The sequence below is a fragment of the Nerophis ophidion genome, linkage group LG16 (genome assembly GCF_033978795.1).
Source record: "Nerophis ophidion isolate RoL-2023_Sa linkage group LG16, RoL_Noph_v1.0, whole genome shotgun sequence".
NCBI classification, from domain to species: domain Eukaryota; kingdom Metazoa; phylum Chordata; class Actinopteri; order Syngnathiformes; family Syngnathidae; genus Nerophis; species Nerophis ophidion.
Genome location: NC_084626.1, coordinates 3888452 through 3906070, shown reverse-complemented (window position 1 = coordinate 3906070; position 17619 = coordinate 3888452). Strand labels below are relative to the sequence as shown.

At 37.9% G+C, this 17619-nt stretch overlaps 1 protein-coding gene across 2 annotated transcripts in view; it reads left to right on the top strand.

Moving 5' to 3' along the window:
• srgap2 (SLIT-ROBO Rho GTPase activating protein 2) overlaps positions 1-17619 on the top strand; it is a 225109-nt gene that overhangs the window by 98314 nt on the left and 109176 nt on the right. The window lies entirely within an intron of this gene.

Here is a 17619-nt window from a genome sequence, read left to right as displayed (position 1 = left end):
TTCCATATTAAAGCTTCACCGTCATCTTTCGGAAATGTAAACAAGGAACTACCGGCTGTGTTTGTGTTGCTAAAAGCGGCCGCAATACACTGCTTCCCACCTACATCTTTCTTCTTTGACGTCTCCATTATTAATTGAACAAAGATTCAGCAGCACAGATGTCCGGAATACTGTGTAATTATGCGATTAAAGCAGACGACTTATAGCTGGGATCGGGCTGGAACAAAATGTCCATTACAATCCGTGACGTCATGCGCACGCGTCATCATACCGCAACGTTTTCAACAGAAAACTTTGCGCGAAATTTAAAATTGCAATTTAGTAAACTAAAAAGGCCGTATTGGCATGTGTTGCAATGTTAATATTTCATCATTGATGTATAAACTATCAGACTGCGTGGTCGGTAGTTGTGGGTTTCAATAGGCCTTTAAATAATAAAGTCTTGATTAACACCAGGTGCGTGAGTCCAAACAAATGAGGCGTGTGAAACTCCTGATTTGACATGGTAACTGAAACTGTGGACCGTAAACAAAAGAGTCCAAAAGCCAAACAGAACATAGCCAGACAAAACATGACCAAAAGACATGACAACTTGATCAGTTTTCGTCCATATTGCCCAGCCCAGTGAAGAAAAATCCATAAATTAGCCACACCATTTTATAAGCCGCAGGGTACAAAGCGTGGGGGGGAAAAGTAGTGCATTATAGTCCGGAAAATACAGTATTAATTTGTGGTTAGCTGTGTGACTCGATGAGAAAGTAAATAATCATCCCCAATGGTTTTTGAACACCTGTTTTTCGACGTATTAGGACGGATGTAACTAAACTTTCTGCCCAGCTAATTGACATGTTGTTCCCCACAAAGTAGTTGAAAATAAGCACATTCAGACTATGGATTAAAATAAGGCTAACTATTTTTTTTCTGGTTTTGGCAACTTTTTTGGGCCTTAATCGCCCTACTTAATACTCATACAGAGTTAGAGAAAAAAATACTATGTATATGTGAGCTTTTGTCTTCATTGAAGTCCTTGCCCCCCCATCCCCCGCTTACTCCCACACACTTTCCCTCCCAGATTGGGTTAGTGGAGCAGCTAGTTAACTTTTGATAAGCAGCTCTTTTCATTATGCATGAAGAACCCCCCGCAGTCTCCCACCCCGAAATCCCTTGTGCTGCCGCCAGAGAGGAATCAGAGCATGTGATGGCGCAGGAGAAGAAAGCCATGCTTTACTCTTCATGGGATCGAGTGTGGTGTATATATATATATATATATATATATATATATATATATATATATATATATATATATATATATATATATATATATATATATATATATAGAAACAAACCCTGTTTCCATATGAGTTGGGAAATTGTGTTGGATGTAAATATAAACGGAATACAATGATTTGCAAATCCTTTTCAACCCATATTCAATTGAATGCACTACAAAGACAACATATTTTGATGTTCAAACTCCTAAATAATAATTAACTTAGAATTTCATGGCAGCAACACGTGCCAAAGTAGTTGGGAAAGGGCATGTTCACCACTGTGTTCCATCACCTTTTCTTTTAACAACACTCAATAAACGTTTGGGAACTGAGGAAACTAATTGTTGAAGCTTTGAAAGTGGAATTCTTTCCCATTCTTGTTTGATGTAGAACTTCAGTCGTTCTACAGTCCGGGGTCTCCGCTGTCGTATTTTACGCCTCATAATGCGCCACACATTTTCCATGGGAGACAAGTCTGGACTGCAGGCGGGCCAGGAAAGTACCCGCACTCTTTTACTACAAAACCACGCCGTTGTAACACGTGGCTTGGCATTGTCCTGTTGAAATAAGCAGGGGCGTCCATGATAACGTTGCTTGGATGACAACATATGTTGCTCCAAAACCTGTACGTACCTTTCAGCATTAATGGTGCTTTCACAGATGTGTAAGTTACCCATGCCTTGGGCAGTAATACACACCCATACCATCACAGATGCTGGATTTTCAACTTTGCGCCTATAACAATCCGGATGGTTCTTTTCCTCTTTGTTCAGAACAATTGGAAATGTGGACTCTTCAGACCACATAACACTTTTTTACTTTGCATTCGTCCATCTTAGATGTTTCGGGCCCAGAGAAGCCGGCGGCGTTTCTGGATGTTGTTGATAAATGGCTTTCGCTTTGCATAGTAGAGCTTTAACATGCACTTACAGATGTAGCGATGAACTGTATTTAGTGACAGTGGTTTTCTGAAGTGTTCCTGAGCCCATGTGGTGATGTCCTTTAGAGATTGATGTTGGCTTTTGATACAGGTCGCGGTCATTCAATGTTGGTTTCTGGCCATGGTGCTTACCTGAAGTGATTTCTCCAGATTCTCTGAAACTTTTGATGATATTATGGACCGTAGATGTTGAAATCCCTAAATTTCTTGCAATTGCACTTTGAGAAACGTTGTTCTTAAACTGTTTGACTATTTGCTCACGCAGTTGTGGACAAAGGAGTGTACCTTGCCCCATCCTTTCTTGTGAAAGACTGAACATTTTTTGGGAAGCTGTTTTTATACCCAATCATGGCACCCACCTGTTCCCAATTAGCCTGCACACCCTGATATCGGCCTGCCACAAGGTTCTAATATCGTCCCTCTTCTTTTCTCCATGTATATAAACGACCTGCCATGTGTATGTGGGGATGTAAAAATCCAGATGTGTGCAGATGACACGGTTATTTATAAAAAGCCCAGGCCCATGGAGCAGGGGGTCCAGACTGAGGCCGAGGGAAAAACAACTCATAGCCATAGCACACATCCCTCTTACATGTGTGTAAGAGGGAACAATCAAAGAACCCAAAGGACATTAACGACTTAATGTCCATTTAAGAAATCAAAACATTTCTTTAAAAAAAAATGTAACATGCACAGATGACACGGTTATTTTATACTTAGGGGCAAAGACGCTGAAATTGTTGCCAGAAAACTTACAGCAGCCATGGAGAAGGTGGCAAGATGGCTACATGAATCTTGGCTTACATAAAAATGAAGAAAACGGCAACAGTGTATTTTGAAAAAAAAACATAAAATGTCATCCTATCCAAATAGAACCGTTAATAAAGAGGTAATACAAAATGTTAGGGAATATCGTTAGCTGGGTTTCATTTTAGACCCAACAGATGTCTTGAATACAACATAAAAACGTTCAATTGCATCAGGAATTCGCTAACTCTGGACACACGGTGTGTAGACAGCTATGTCTCGTTTTTATTATTGTACAACATGTTGCTCGCAGGCTAGCAAAATGACACTGAGGCCATTGGAAACCTGGCACAAACAATCGCTCAAAATCCTTGACCGACAACCACAACACTACCATCACTGTTTAGTTCTCCAAAAATATAGATTGTTAAACTTAGCTAACATTCAAAGATTAGCATCAATACGAATTTCCTAAATAACACTGCACCAGCGCCACTTAAGCACTTTGTCCGGTTTACATCTGCTAGAAACACACGAACCTCCACCAGGGGGCAGTTTAGCATCCCCAGATGTAAAACATCTTTTTGCACAATTAGCCTTTTCATATAAAGACATAAAGGAGTGGAACGACCTCACAACAAACTTGAAAAGTCTAACAGATTATTCTTCATTCACACTTGAAGTCAAAAAGTGGCTTTGGAGCAAAGCTGCTCACACGGTCAATAAGGTGGCCACTATGTTTGACAGATCAACTTAATGTGTTTTATGTTTATCCATGACAGCATTTTTGTTGTAAATTGTGAGGTGTGTCTTTTAAAATCATGGTTGTTTTTACAAATGATGACAGATGTGAACAAAAGCATGTATTGTCTCTGTGTGATGATGTAAATGAGATGTGGTTGTATTGTATATTAAGTATGTGTCCATGAAAAGGCATTTTATTTTGATTACATGATAGGGTGTGATTTTATTGTCATAATTGTATTGCATGATTTTTGTATCCCTTTAAAGGCCTACTGAAATTACATTTTCTTTTTTTAACAGGGATAGCAGGTCTATTCTCTGTGTCATACTCGATCATTTCGTGATATTGCCATATTTTTGCTGAAAGGATTTGGTAGAAAACATCGACGATAAAGTTCGCAACTTTTGGTCGCTAATAAAAAAGCCCTGCCTTTACCAGAATTAGCAGACGATGTGCGCGTGACATCACGGGTCGTAGAGCTCGTCACAGCCTCACATTGTTTACAATCATAGCCAGCAGCAGCTAGAGCTATTCGGACCGAGAAAGCGACAATTTCCCCATTAATTTGAGCGAGGATGAAAGATTCGTGGATGAGGAAATTTAGAGTGAAGGACTAGAAAAAGAAAAAAAAGGCGATTGCAGTATTAGACACATTTACTAGGATAATTCTGGAAAATCCCTTATCCGCCTATTGTGTTGCTAGTGTTTTAGTGAGATTAAATAGTACCTGAAAGTCGGAGCGGTGTGGCCACAAGTTTGTTGACGCCAGAGTCTCTGAGGGAAGTCACGGCAGCTGCAGCAGGACGCAAGCTCCGCTAATGTCTCCGGTAAGAGGCGACCTATTACCATAATTTTCTCACTGAAAACGGCCGGTTGACATGTAGTTTGGATCAATGTTCGCTTGACCGCTCTTATCCATAGTAAAGCTTCATTTTAAGGAATTTTGAACAAGGAAACACCGGCTGTGTTTTTGTGGCTAAAGGCTAAAAGCTTCCCACCTCCATCTTTCTACTTTGACTTCTCCATTATTAATTGAACAAATTGCAAAAGATTCAGCAACACAGATGTCCAGAATACTGTGTAATTATGCGATTAAAGCAAATAATATCCGCTACAACCGGTGACATCAAACGCACGTGTCATCATACCGCAAAGTTTTCAACATGACACTTTGCCGAAAATTTAAAATTGTAATTTAGTAAACTAAATAGGCCGTATTGGCATGTGTTGCAATGTTAATATTTCATCATTGATATATAAACTATCAGACTGTGTGGTCGGTAGTAGTGGGTTTCAGTAGGCCTTTAATTTAGGTAGCCAGGGACTGCAGATGGAAATGAGCTATTTAGCTATCATCTGGTACAGAACATACATGTCTTTGAGCTTCATGTTTCTGTGCATTTTCCCTTCAAATAAAGACTAAGACTTCCAGAGCCTGAAATGTGGGTGTCAGGGACAGACGCGAAAGGAGATTTTTACAACCAAGTTCTAAAACTTAGTGATGTATCAGATAGTAGGTGGGGTTTTTTTCTAACCCTTCGCGTTAATTTTTTTGCTGCGTTTGTTTCATTTTTGTTGCGTTTGGCTTGATTGTAAAATATGTAAATCGAGAGCGGGTGTGACGTTCATATGTTGTCAATATTCAGTGTTTTATCCTTCATAGTTAATATTTTAAACGCCACATTCTTTATTTTCATGTACATTCCGGGTGTCTCATTCAGTAAAAAAAATAAAATAAAATAAAAATTCCATTCCGTTTTTTGGGGCGGTCTGTCATTACGTTTTTAGCATTCAGACTGTCACCTGTGGGTCGCATTTTAATGCGGGATCGTTCCCCCAGTGCAAACATGGACACTCCGGACAAAAACGTAAAGGTAGGTAATGATTAAATAAATAATACTCTGTACAAAACAGACAGAATCAAACAAAAGAAAAATCGTGCCGAACGCACGGGAAGGTAAGGCTAGTACTTAGCACGGAAACAAGAACCGGATACATCAACGTGAAGGACAAAGACCGACTGACGGAAAAAGGCAGGCTTAAATCAGAAAGTAACTAACAAAAACAGGCGTGCGTCTGGAACCCGCGGTAGGTGAAAATAATAAGTTACAACGGTGACCAAACTAACTCACAACGTGCACAAACAACAAAGGGAGTCCAAACTAACAGAAATAACACAAAAACATGATCCGGACCACGGATCATGACACAGACATTATTGAAAGGTTTATTGTTTGATTGATTGATTGAAACTCATGAGTAGACTGCTCAGTACAGTACATATTTGTAACAGTGTTCAAGCTACTTGGACTGAATCAAAAGCTGGTTCTTGTTCAAAACCGGTTCGCGGTGTATCAATGCCTTGGAATCGCTTGCCGTTTGTTCAAACGGTTCTCTTATAGGTTTTAAAAACTAATACATTTTATATTTTGTAACCGATACCATTGATTTCGGATATCAGATTTTAAAGCATTTATCGGCCGATAATATCGGCAGTCTGATGTTATCGTTCATCTCTACTCACAACCTACAGATCCCAGGGCGGACACGTCAACCAATAGAACACTGAGTAGGTAATCTGAGTAGTCCACCCTTTTTCTCCAAACAAGAAGAGTTTTGCGACCTGGCGTCACTACGCGAGGTCTATGCCACCAGTATGGACCAATAAGAGAACCGTTTGAACAAACGGCAACCGATTCCAAGGCATTGATACACTGCAAACCGGTCTTGAACAAGAACCAGCTTTTGAGTCAGTAACTTAAAAGTAAAACTGACACCCGTACCAAAAAAAATACAGATTCCAACCTGTGGAATCCCCCTCTTACTTATTTTCTTTGGTCATAGCCTAGAGAAAACTCCCCCAGTCCTCCATTGTCCTGGTCTGTGTTTCTCACATACTGCGGTTTTTGACATTTTGACAAGTTTTCCATGTCGAGAAGTCACCGCACTTGTTAACTTGCCTCATGAAGACAACATTGCTTTTTTTTCCTGAAGTTGCCTGGGACTGGGGTGACGGACGGCATGCCTTCGAACCCGCCCAGCGTTTGCACGCTCGGGTCTTTTCAGAAGTGAGTCCCGGACCCAAGAAAAAGACTTTTCCTGGAATTCTTCCCTTTCAAACAATACGTTTCCTTCCAACACATACTCGACTGTAATTCTATCTTTTCCTCTACTCCCCGTGCTGGTGGAGCGGTGTGTGAAGTCAAGTTGTAGTAGGCAGGCATGTCTGGAACTAATAAATTCCACCCTGCTTAAGAATCCTTTTAGGAAACTCTACCTGCAAGCTGGGGCCACCGACCCTTTCAGCTGCCGAACTCACATCCTAGAGAACCAGGGGGGGGCCGGTACCTGCACGCGCCTTTTAAAATAATTTATGAAAATGGAAAAAGACAGGGCAATAAAATATTACTTTTGGTTTTAATATGGTTTCTGTCGGAGGACACAAACTTTCCCTAATTGTTAGAAAACAGGTTTCTGTTTATGCTTCACTGATGAGTGTTCGGTAAGCACCGTTTTGTCCTACTAATTTTGGCGGTCCTTGAACTCACCATCGTTGTGTGGACTGTGACGCAACAGTTTGTTTACATCAGGGGTCGGCAAACCGCGGCTCCGGAGCCGCATGCGGCTCTTTGGCAACTCCTATGCGGCTCAGCTGCACAATCGCCGACCCCCCAGATTGTTGCGGTGAGATTCCGGAATACAATGCCTCTCCCGGAGTCAACGTTCTCCAATTTTCACTCGGACTACAATATTAAGGGCGTGCCGTGATGATATTACTCTTAACGTCCTCTTGAGCGTCATCGCGTCCGCCATTCACGGAATGCTATTTGCGTGCCGACCGGACACATGTATTTCGTTGCTTCTATCGGCACATGTATGAGATTGCAAGGCAGACTGGGTGACACAGAGTACACTGACGGTTGTGATATAAACAACTTTAACACTCCTACTAATATGCGCCACATTGTGAACCCACACAAAAGAAGAATGACAAATACATTTCGGGAGAAAATCCTCACAGTAACACAACATAAACGCAACACAACAAATACCCAGAATCCTTTGCATCCATGACACTTCCTGACTATGTTATACACCCCGCGAGCACCAGACCCTGCCCACCTCAACCACGCTACTATCAAAATGACTTTTAAAGTCATTTTGATAGTAGCCTTATATAGCTAATATAGACACTTACATCATATGTTGCTTTCATTATAAGACTTGTATAAAATGTTAAAATTAATTTTGATAGTAGGCTAATATAGACGCTTACATTATAAGCTGCCTTCATTATAACACTTATATGAGACTTTTAAAGTCCTTTTGATAGTAGGCTAATATAGACACTTACATCATGTGTTGTCTTCATTATACATTTATATAGGACTTTTCAAGTCATTTTGATAGTAGGCTAATATAACTAATATAGACACGTGTTGTCTTCATAATAACACGAATATAAGACTTTTAAGGTCATTTTGATAGTAGGCTAATACAGCTATTATAGACTCTTACATCATGTGTTGCCTGTATTATAACACTTACATAAGACTTTTAAAATACTTTTGATAGTAGGCTAATATAGACACTTACATTATGTGTTGCCTTCATTATAACACTTATATGAGACTTTTATAGTCATTTTGATAGTAGGCTAATATAGACACTTACAGTATGTGTTGCTTTCATTATAACACTTATATAAGGCTGTTAAAGTCATTTTGATAGTAGGCTAATATACAGTAACTAATATAGACACTTACATCATGTATTGCCTTCGCTATTAGACTTTTATAAGGCTTTTACATTTTTTGCGTTTCGGGACAGATTGTTTTTTTGTATTTTTGGTCCAATACGGCTCTTTCAACACTTTGGATTGCCGACCAAAGCTATAGGCCACCCCTGCTTATATTCATACATTCCTCCCGGATTAGTGTCAAACTTTATAGCTGCCTGTTTTTATCTTTTCCACAGTGGCACACAATGTGTGTGTGTGTGTGTGTGTGTGTGTGTGTGTGTGTGTGTGTGTGTGTGTGTGTGTGTGTGTGTGTGTGTGTGTGTGTGTGTGTGTCCACACGTGTTTCCTGTAGTTGTTTTAGTAGAACCCTCTCCTCCCATGTGCGCCCTGTTGGCAAGGAACTGGCTGCGCTCACTTCCTGTCTCGCTGTCGTCCCTTCCTGTGCATAGACGAATGAATGGAGCTATATTTCACCGTGACACATCCCCCACGCACACGTCGCTCATTTGCTTTGTGTTTTCTTCATTCTCCAGAGAACGACTACTTATAGTGAGTGCTGTGACTCAATCACTCTTTCCGTGCAATAAATGTGAAGGATTTCTCCAAAAATGTGGCTTGAAATAAGTTTTCTGCAACACATGTAAACACCTTGATCTGATTAAAAAAATATAATAATAAATCTAAATAATACACACTTGATCAGGAGTGACCAAGCTTGACTTAAGAGCCCCATTGGGCTAAAAAAAATTTGGCCAGGGGCCGAAAGCCGACAGCATCTAAAGTAAAAACACACACACATATATATATATATATATATATATATATATATATATATATATATATATATATATATATATATATATATATATATATATATATATATACTTAAATAGACTCCCTTTTTAGACCAGTTGATCTGCCGTTTCTTTTCTTTTTCTTCTATGTCCCACTCTCCCGTGTGGAGGGGGTCCGGTCCGATCCGGTGGCCATGTACTGCTCGCCTGTGTATCGGCTGGGGACATCTCTGCGCTGCTGGTCCGCCTACGCTTGGGATGGTTTCCTGCTGGCTCCGCTGTGAACGGGACTCTCGCTGCTGTGTCTTGGATCCTCTTTGGACTGGACTCTCGCGACTGTGTTGTATCCATTGTGGATTGAACTTTCACAGTATCATGTTAGATCCGCTCGACATCCATTGCTTTCCTCCTCTAAGGTTCTCATAGTCATCATTGTCACTGACGTCCCACTGGGTCATTATTGTCACCAATGTCCCACTGGGTGTGAGTTTTCCTTGCCCTTATGTGGGCCTACCGAGGATGTCGTGGTGGTTTGTGCAGCCCTTTGAGACACTAGTGATTTAGGGCTATATAAGTAAACATTGATTGATTGATTGATATATACGTGTGTTTATTGATGTGTATATATACACATTTGTGTATATTTACAAAGGTGTATGTATATATACATATGTGTCTATGTACATATGTGTCTATGTACATATGTGTATGTATATACTGTATATACATATATACATATATGTCTGTATATACGTATATATACTTATACATGTGTATATGTGTATGTATGTATATGTGTATTTATGTGTGTGTGCTTATGTATATATATATATATATATGTATATACATATACACACACACGTGTATGTATATATACACACATGTATATATATACATATACACATATATGTATATATATATATATATATATATATATATATATATATACTGCATATATATAAATTTATATATATATGACGGCGTGGCGCAGTGGTAGAGTGGCCGTGCGCAACCCGAGGGTCACTGGTTCAAATCCCACCTAGAACCAACCTCGTCACGTCCGTTGTGTCCTGAGCAAGACACTTCACCCTTGCTCCTGATGGTTGCTGGTTGGCGCCTTGCATGGCAGCTCCCTCCATCAGTGTGTGAATGTGTGTGTGAATGGGTAAATGTGGAAGTAGTGTCAAAGCGCTTTGAGTACCTTGAAGGTAGAAAAGCGCTATACAAGTACAACCCATGTATTTATTTATTTATATATATATATATATACATTTATATATGTGTGGGTATGTAAGTATGTACATACATACTTGTGTGTGTGTGTGTATATATATATGTATATATATATATATATATACACACACATATATGTACTGTATGTATGTGTGTATACATTCAGAAAAAAGTCACAATATGACCCCATCAACGCGCCTTATTAGCCGGTGCACCTTTTGTATGAAAATAGACGTGAGTAGACCCACTCATTGCCATTGCACCTTATAACCTGATGCACCTTACGGTCTGAAAAATACTGTATACCATATCCACCCTTTAGTTTGCCATATAAGTCCTGTCAGGCTGCTGTGGGACTAAGCGGTGTCGGCAGGTGTGAGCGCCTGAGGCAGCCGAGGCAGTTCTTGTTTGTCTGGAGCAGCCATTTTTGTGATGAAGTTCTACTTTCCAACACACCTCCAGGCACTTTTCCACCATTGAGCTGAGTTGTTTCATTATTATTCTTGCATTTGTGTTAAAAACATGTTAAAAAGCTTGCAACAATCCCTGATCCAGTATGCATATGTCGTGCCGCAGTCTCAACACCTAACAATTATACCTTTCAAATTGGAAATAGAATGTCAATGTTGCAGGTAAAAAAGGTTCCCTGTTGTTCTTCAAGTGACTTTTTATGTGACCAGGCAGCAAAAGCCTCTTTGCCTTAACCTTTTCTACCCGCACGCAGCATGTCTAAATGATTTGAAGCATCAGCCTCAAGCCCTCTGGAACCGGTCAAATAACCGCCAAGGACAATAGAGCATATTTCACTCAACGCTCGGTGGAACACAAAGTTGGTGTTGTAGCCTCTTGGAAATGAAGGAAAACAAAAAAAAAATAATATGTTGCATTCTTTTAAAAGAGAAAGCCAGCCTTGTTTTATTAACAGTAATGTTAAGGTCTTTGTAAAACGGGGGTGACCCCAGGATGTAGAGACGGGAGACAGGGTGGAATTACAAAAATGAAAACATTTAATTAGACAAAAAGAGATAACTAAGGGCGATGGGGCAGAAACGCACACCTTGAAATCTGGACAGAAAAAAGGTTGCTCAGCGGTCGGCAGGAGAAAGGGCCAGGGCACACTGAGCAGGGCAAGAGTCCAACAAAAGTGACCTTTTTACTTCAAGGGAACTAGGAGATAAACACACAGGATGTTAGGGAATTCAGGACAAAGGAGCGAAAACAAACCTGGTCTGGTGGAGCAGGTGCATGCACGGCTGGAGTACTGGAGACAATAACCGGCGAGCCCAACCTGACAGTGACGAGCCTAAATACCGGTGTGCATCAAGGTCCGCCCCTCGCCGAGGACGAATCACTAAAAGCACAGGTGCAGACAAAGGAGAAGGCAGGAAAACACTAAAAACACAACAAGTACCACTCATTGGTAGTGGTAATAATTTTTTAGATGCATCGAAATTCAGACATGGACCATTATAATTACTAAATGTTAGAGATGTCCGATAGTATCGGACTGCCGATAAATGCTTTAAAATTTAATATCGGAAATTATCGGTATCGGTTTCAAAAAGTAAAATGCATGACTTTTTTAAAAACGCCGCTGTACGGAGTTTAACACGGACGTAGGGAGAAGTACAGAGCAGTTGCGTCTCCTAGTCATACTTGCCAACCCTCCCGATTTTCCCGGGAGACTCCCGAATTTCAGTGCCCTTCCCGAAAATCTCGGCGGGGCAACCATTCTGCCGAATTTCTCCAGAATTCCACCCAAACAACAATATTGGGGGGCGTGCCTTTAAGGCACTGCATTTGCCTGCCGGCCCAATCACATAATATCCACGGTTTTTCACACACACACACAAGTGAATGCAAGGCATACTTGGTCAACAGCCATACAGGTCACACTGAGGGTGGTTGTATAAACATCTTTAACACTGTTACAAATATGCGCCACACTCTGAACCCAAGAATGACAATTGGTTTTTAATCTTCATTATTTACTTCGTTTTTACAGTATGTCTCTATATACATATTTATTTATTTATTTTTTAAATTGATTTTGGCAAAAAGGGGCACATTTCAAATTCTTACACAGATTTGTTATTTTATATGTTTGAGCACCCATTGTGAGAAAAAGACTGCTTTTAGTTATTTTTTGTTATTTTTTGTTGGTAATTGGTTTTTAATCTTCATTATTTAGTTCAAGTTATTACAGTATGTCTCTATATACATATTTATTTATTTTTTTGTATATAATTTTGGCAAAAAGAGACGCATTTCAAATTCTTACACACACTTGTTATTTCATATGTTCGGGCACCCATTGTGAGAAAAAGACTGCTTTTAGCTATTTTTTGTTATTTTTTGTTGGTAATTGGTTTTTAATCTTCATTATTTACTTCAAGTTATTACAGTATGTCTCTATATACTTATTTATTTAAAAATTGTAATTAATTTTGGCAAAAAAGGACGCATTTCAAATTCTTACACACACTTTTTATTTAATATGTTTGGGCACCCATTTTGAGAGAAGGACTGCTTTTAGCTAATTCTTAAATTTTTTTTGTTGGTAATTGGTTTTTAATTTTCATTATTTACTCGAAGTTATTACAGTATGTCTCTATATACTTATTTATTTATTTATTTATTTTTATTAATTTTGGCAAAAAAGGACGCATTTCAAATTCTTACACACACTTGTTATTTCATATGTTCGGGCACCCATTGTGAGAAAAAGACTGCTTTTAGCTAATTTTTGTATTTTTTGTTGGTAATTGTTTTTAAATCTACATTATTTACTTCAAGTTATTACAGTATGTCTCGATATACATATTTATTGTATTTTTTTAAATTAATTTTGGCAAAAAGCGGCGCATTTCAAATTCTTACACACACTTGTTATTTCGTATGTTTGGGCACCCATTGTGAGAAAAAGACTGCTTTTAGCTAATTCTTTCATTTCTTGTTGGTAATTGGTTTTTATTCTTCATTATTTACTTCAAGTTATTACAGTATGTCTTTATATACTTATTTTCTTATTGTATTTTTATAAATTTTGGAAAAAAAGGGTGCATTTCAAATTCATACACACACTTGTTATTTCATATGTTTGTGCACTCCTGCCTTAAATGGACTTTGTGGCGTGTGCGTGATGACAAGTTCTGCATCGAGAAGATTAGAACCAGCAAAGCGACCAGACAAACGGGTCGAAGGTCACCTGAAGGACAGCAGATGTTTCGCCGTACAAAGCAAGTCTTGGACCGCGTCGTCTTAAAAAGAGAAGTTGCTCCAAAAAGCAACATTTTTGAGCTTTTGTTTTTTTTTTTAACTGTAAATGTGGGACTACAGTGCAGACAGGAAGGGAAGAGCATCAGTTAAAGTGGAATCCCAGATCCCGTGCAGGACCCCCGCCTGGAAAAAGTGACTCGGCTTTCTGGAGGCGGCAAATTCCACTTCACATCCCACTTCTCTCTGGCCCAGAGGATGATGACCATCACAGAGGGATCTAGGTCTCTCTCTCTTGCCGACAAGACCGGCATCTAAGAACTTGGCTTTTTATTACTTGGGCTGAGCAGCCAGGAACAACAGTGGGAAGTGTAAGGAGCTCTGTGGTTGAGCCCAATGGCCATATCCCTTCTAATTGATAGGATGGTGGAAACACTGGTCCCAGTGGGTTTCCAGGGTTTCAAATTCGGCCCCTTAAAAAGATAATCTCCGATTGAAAGAGATGCCACAATTCTTCATTCTTGTTAGCTCCTACTGCGACTTTCTATTGCTCGGCTGTCAAAAGCCTGCTGATGTACTGTTTAACAGCGTGGTACGCCAGCTGCACTGAAGCAGACAAACAGGCCATTCAGAGGGTCATAAAGTCTGCACAAAAATCATCGGCTGCCCCCCGCCCTCCCTGAAGGATTTACATAGCATATTATATGGCAAATGTCACCATTAGGCATTAAAAAGTAATAATTTTACATAAAAGAGTAATAATTTTACGAGAAAATTTTGCAATATTACAGAAACAGAAAAAATATGAGAAATTTTTCCCAATTTTTTTAGAATAAAAGTCGACACAATGTGAGAAAAACACTGCTTTTAGTTAATTATTTTAATTTTTTGTTGGTAATTGTTTTTTAATCTTCATTATTTACTTCAAGTTATTACAGTATGTCTCTATATACATGTTTATTTTATTTGTTTTACTAATTTTGTCAAAAAGGAGCGCATTTGAAATTCTTACACACTTGTTATTTCATGTGTTGACCAGAGAGGGGGAGCACTTTTAAAACCGACACACAGATAATTAGAAAAAAATCTCTCCTTTTTGGGACCACACTCATTTTTAATAGATTTCACCACAAATGAGACATTTTCTGTTAGATGCAATGGTTTTCCGTATTGGGACCATGATTTATGTCCTCACTTGTTCAGCGGTCCTCACATGGACAAAACTTTTCCTTGTTGATGTCTTAAGAAGGGTAGAAATACAAAACACACACACACACACACACACACACACACACACACACACACACACACACACACACACACACACATATATATTTGTTACCTTCTGGAACGCTCCAAAGAATGCCTACCTCTTTAGGACCAGCCTTTCTAGATATATAAAGATTTATATTTACAACATTAATAATATATATAAATACGATGCATATACAAAAAACAAACTTGTGACAAATGAGTTGGAATTTCACAACAAAAAGGTCACAATTTCACAAGAAAAAGTTAGAATTTTGGCAGTATTATAATAAAAGTCGTCATTTTACTCAACGCAAGTAAAATTTTTACAAGAAAAACTGAACATTTGTGCAATGTTAGGATAAATGTTGGGATTTTACTCAATAACAGTCGCAATTTTACAAGGAAAGCTTAAAGTTTTGGCATTTTTATGAAAAAAGTCGTAATTTTACCTGACAAAAGTCACAATTTTATAAGAAAAACTTAACATTTTGGCAATATTATAATATTAATTGGAGTTTTACTTGGGAAAATTATGACAAAAATCCAAATTTTACTTAAAAAATGTCATTGTTTTACAAGAACAAAAAAAATTTGCGATATTGTCACAATAGTCAAAATATTGTATGGCAAATGTCATCCTTTCGCATTAAAAAGTAATAATTTTACATAAAAAAGTAATAATTTTATGAGAAAATGTTGCAATATTACAGAAACAGAAAGAATATGAGACATTGTTCCCAATTTTATTGGAATAAAAGTTGACACATTGTGAGAAAAACACTGCGTTTAGTTCATTTTTGTCACTTGTTCACCGGTCCTCACATGTACAAAAAAATTGGCAATATTGTGACAAAAGTCAGAATTTTATATAACAAATGTCACCATTAAAAATAATAAATTTATGAGAAAATATTGCAATATTACAGAAACAGGAAGAATATGAGAAATTGTTCCCAATTTTATAAGATTAAAAGTCGACACAGTGTTAGAAAAAAACTGCTTTTAGTTAATTTTTTTTGTTGGTAATTATTTTTTAATCTTCATTATTTACTTCAAGTTATTACAGTATGTCTCTATAAACATATTTATTATTTTTTTTAAATTAATTTTGGCCAAAGGGAACGCGTTACAATTTCTTACACACACTTGTTATTTTATATGTTGACCAGAGAAGGTGGGGCACTTTTAAAACCGACACACAGTCAATTTGAAAAAATCTCTCCTTTTGGGACCACACTCATTTTTAATAGATTTCACCACAAATGAGACATTCTGTGTTAGATGCAATGGTTTTCCGTATTGGGACCATATTTTATGTCCTCACTTGTTCAGCGGTCCTCACATGGACGGAACTTTTCCTTGTTGATGTTTCAAGAAGGGGAGAAATACAAAAACACACACGTTCATATATTTGTTACCTTATGGAATGCTCCAAAAAATGCCTGCCTCTTTAAGACCAGCCTTTCTAGATATATAAAAATTTGTATTTAGAACATTAATAATATATACAAATACAAAAAAAACTTGTTGTGAAAAATGAGTTGGAATTTCAGAACAAAAAGGTCACAATTTCACAAGAAAAAGTTAGAATTTTGGCAGTATTATGATAAAAGTCGTCATTTTACTCAACGCAAGTCAAAATTTTACAAGAAAAACTGAACATTTTTGCAATATTAGGATAAAAGTTGGAATTTTACTCAATAACAGTCGCAATTTTACAAGAAACGCTTAAAATTTTGGCACATTTTATGAAAAAAGTCGTAATTTTACTTGACAAAAGTCACAATTTTTTTTAAAAAGACTAACATTTTGGCAATATTATAATACAAATTGGAATTTAACTTGGCAAAAATATGACAAAAGTCATCATTTTACTCAAAAAATATTACTGTTTTACAAGAACAACAAAAAATGTGCAATTTTGTGATAAAAGTCAGAATTTTATATGACAAATGTCACCATTAAAACATATTTTATGACAAAATGGTGCAATGTTACAGAAACAGGAAGAATACGATAAATTGTTCCCTATTTTATAATATTAAAAGTCGACACATTGTTAGAAAAAAAACTGCTTTTAGTAATTTTTTTTGTTTCTATTTTTTTGTTGGTAATTATTTTTTAATCTTCATTATTTACATCAAATTATTACATTATGTCTCTGTGTCCATATTCATTATTTTTTTTAATTAATTTTGGACAAAGGGAACGCGTTACAATTTCTTACACACACTTGTTATTTCATATGTTGACCAGAGAGGGGGAGCACTTTTAAAACCGACACACAGTCAATTTGAAAAAATCTCTCCTTTTTGGGACCACACTCATTTTTAATAGATTTCACCACAAATGAGACATTCTTTGTTAGATGCAATGGTTTTCCGTATTGGGACCATGATTTATGTCCTCACTTGTTCGGAACTTTTCCTAGTTGATGTCTTAAGAAGGGGAGAAACACAAGAACAAACACACACACACACAGAAGTACACAAACACACACACACACTCTTGCATCATCAAAAGACATTAACACATGTTGTCAAAGCAAATACCCACAACAGGTCATTGGCTTAGGAGCATACCCTGTGTACTGTGTTTATGTGTGTGTGTGTGTGTGTGTGTGTGTGTGTGTGTGTGTGTGTGTGTGTGTGTGTGTGTGTCACGTCGCGACTGGCACA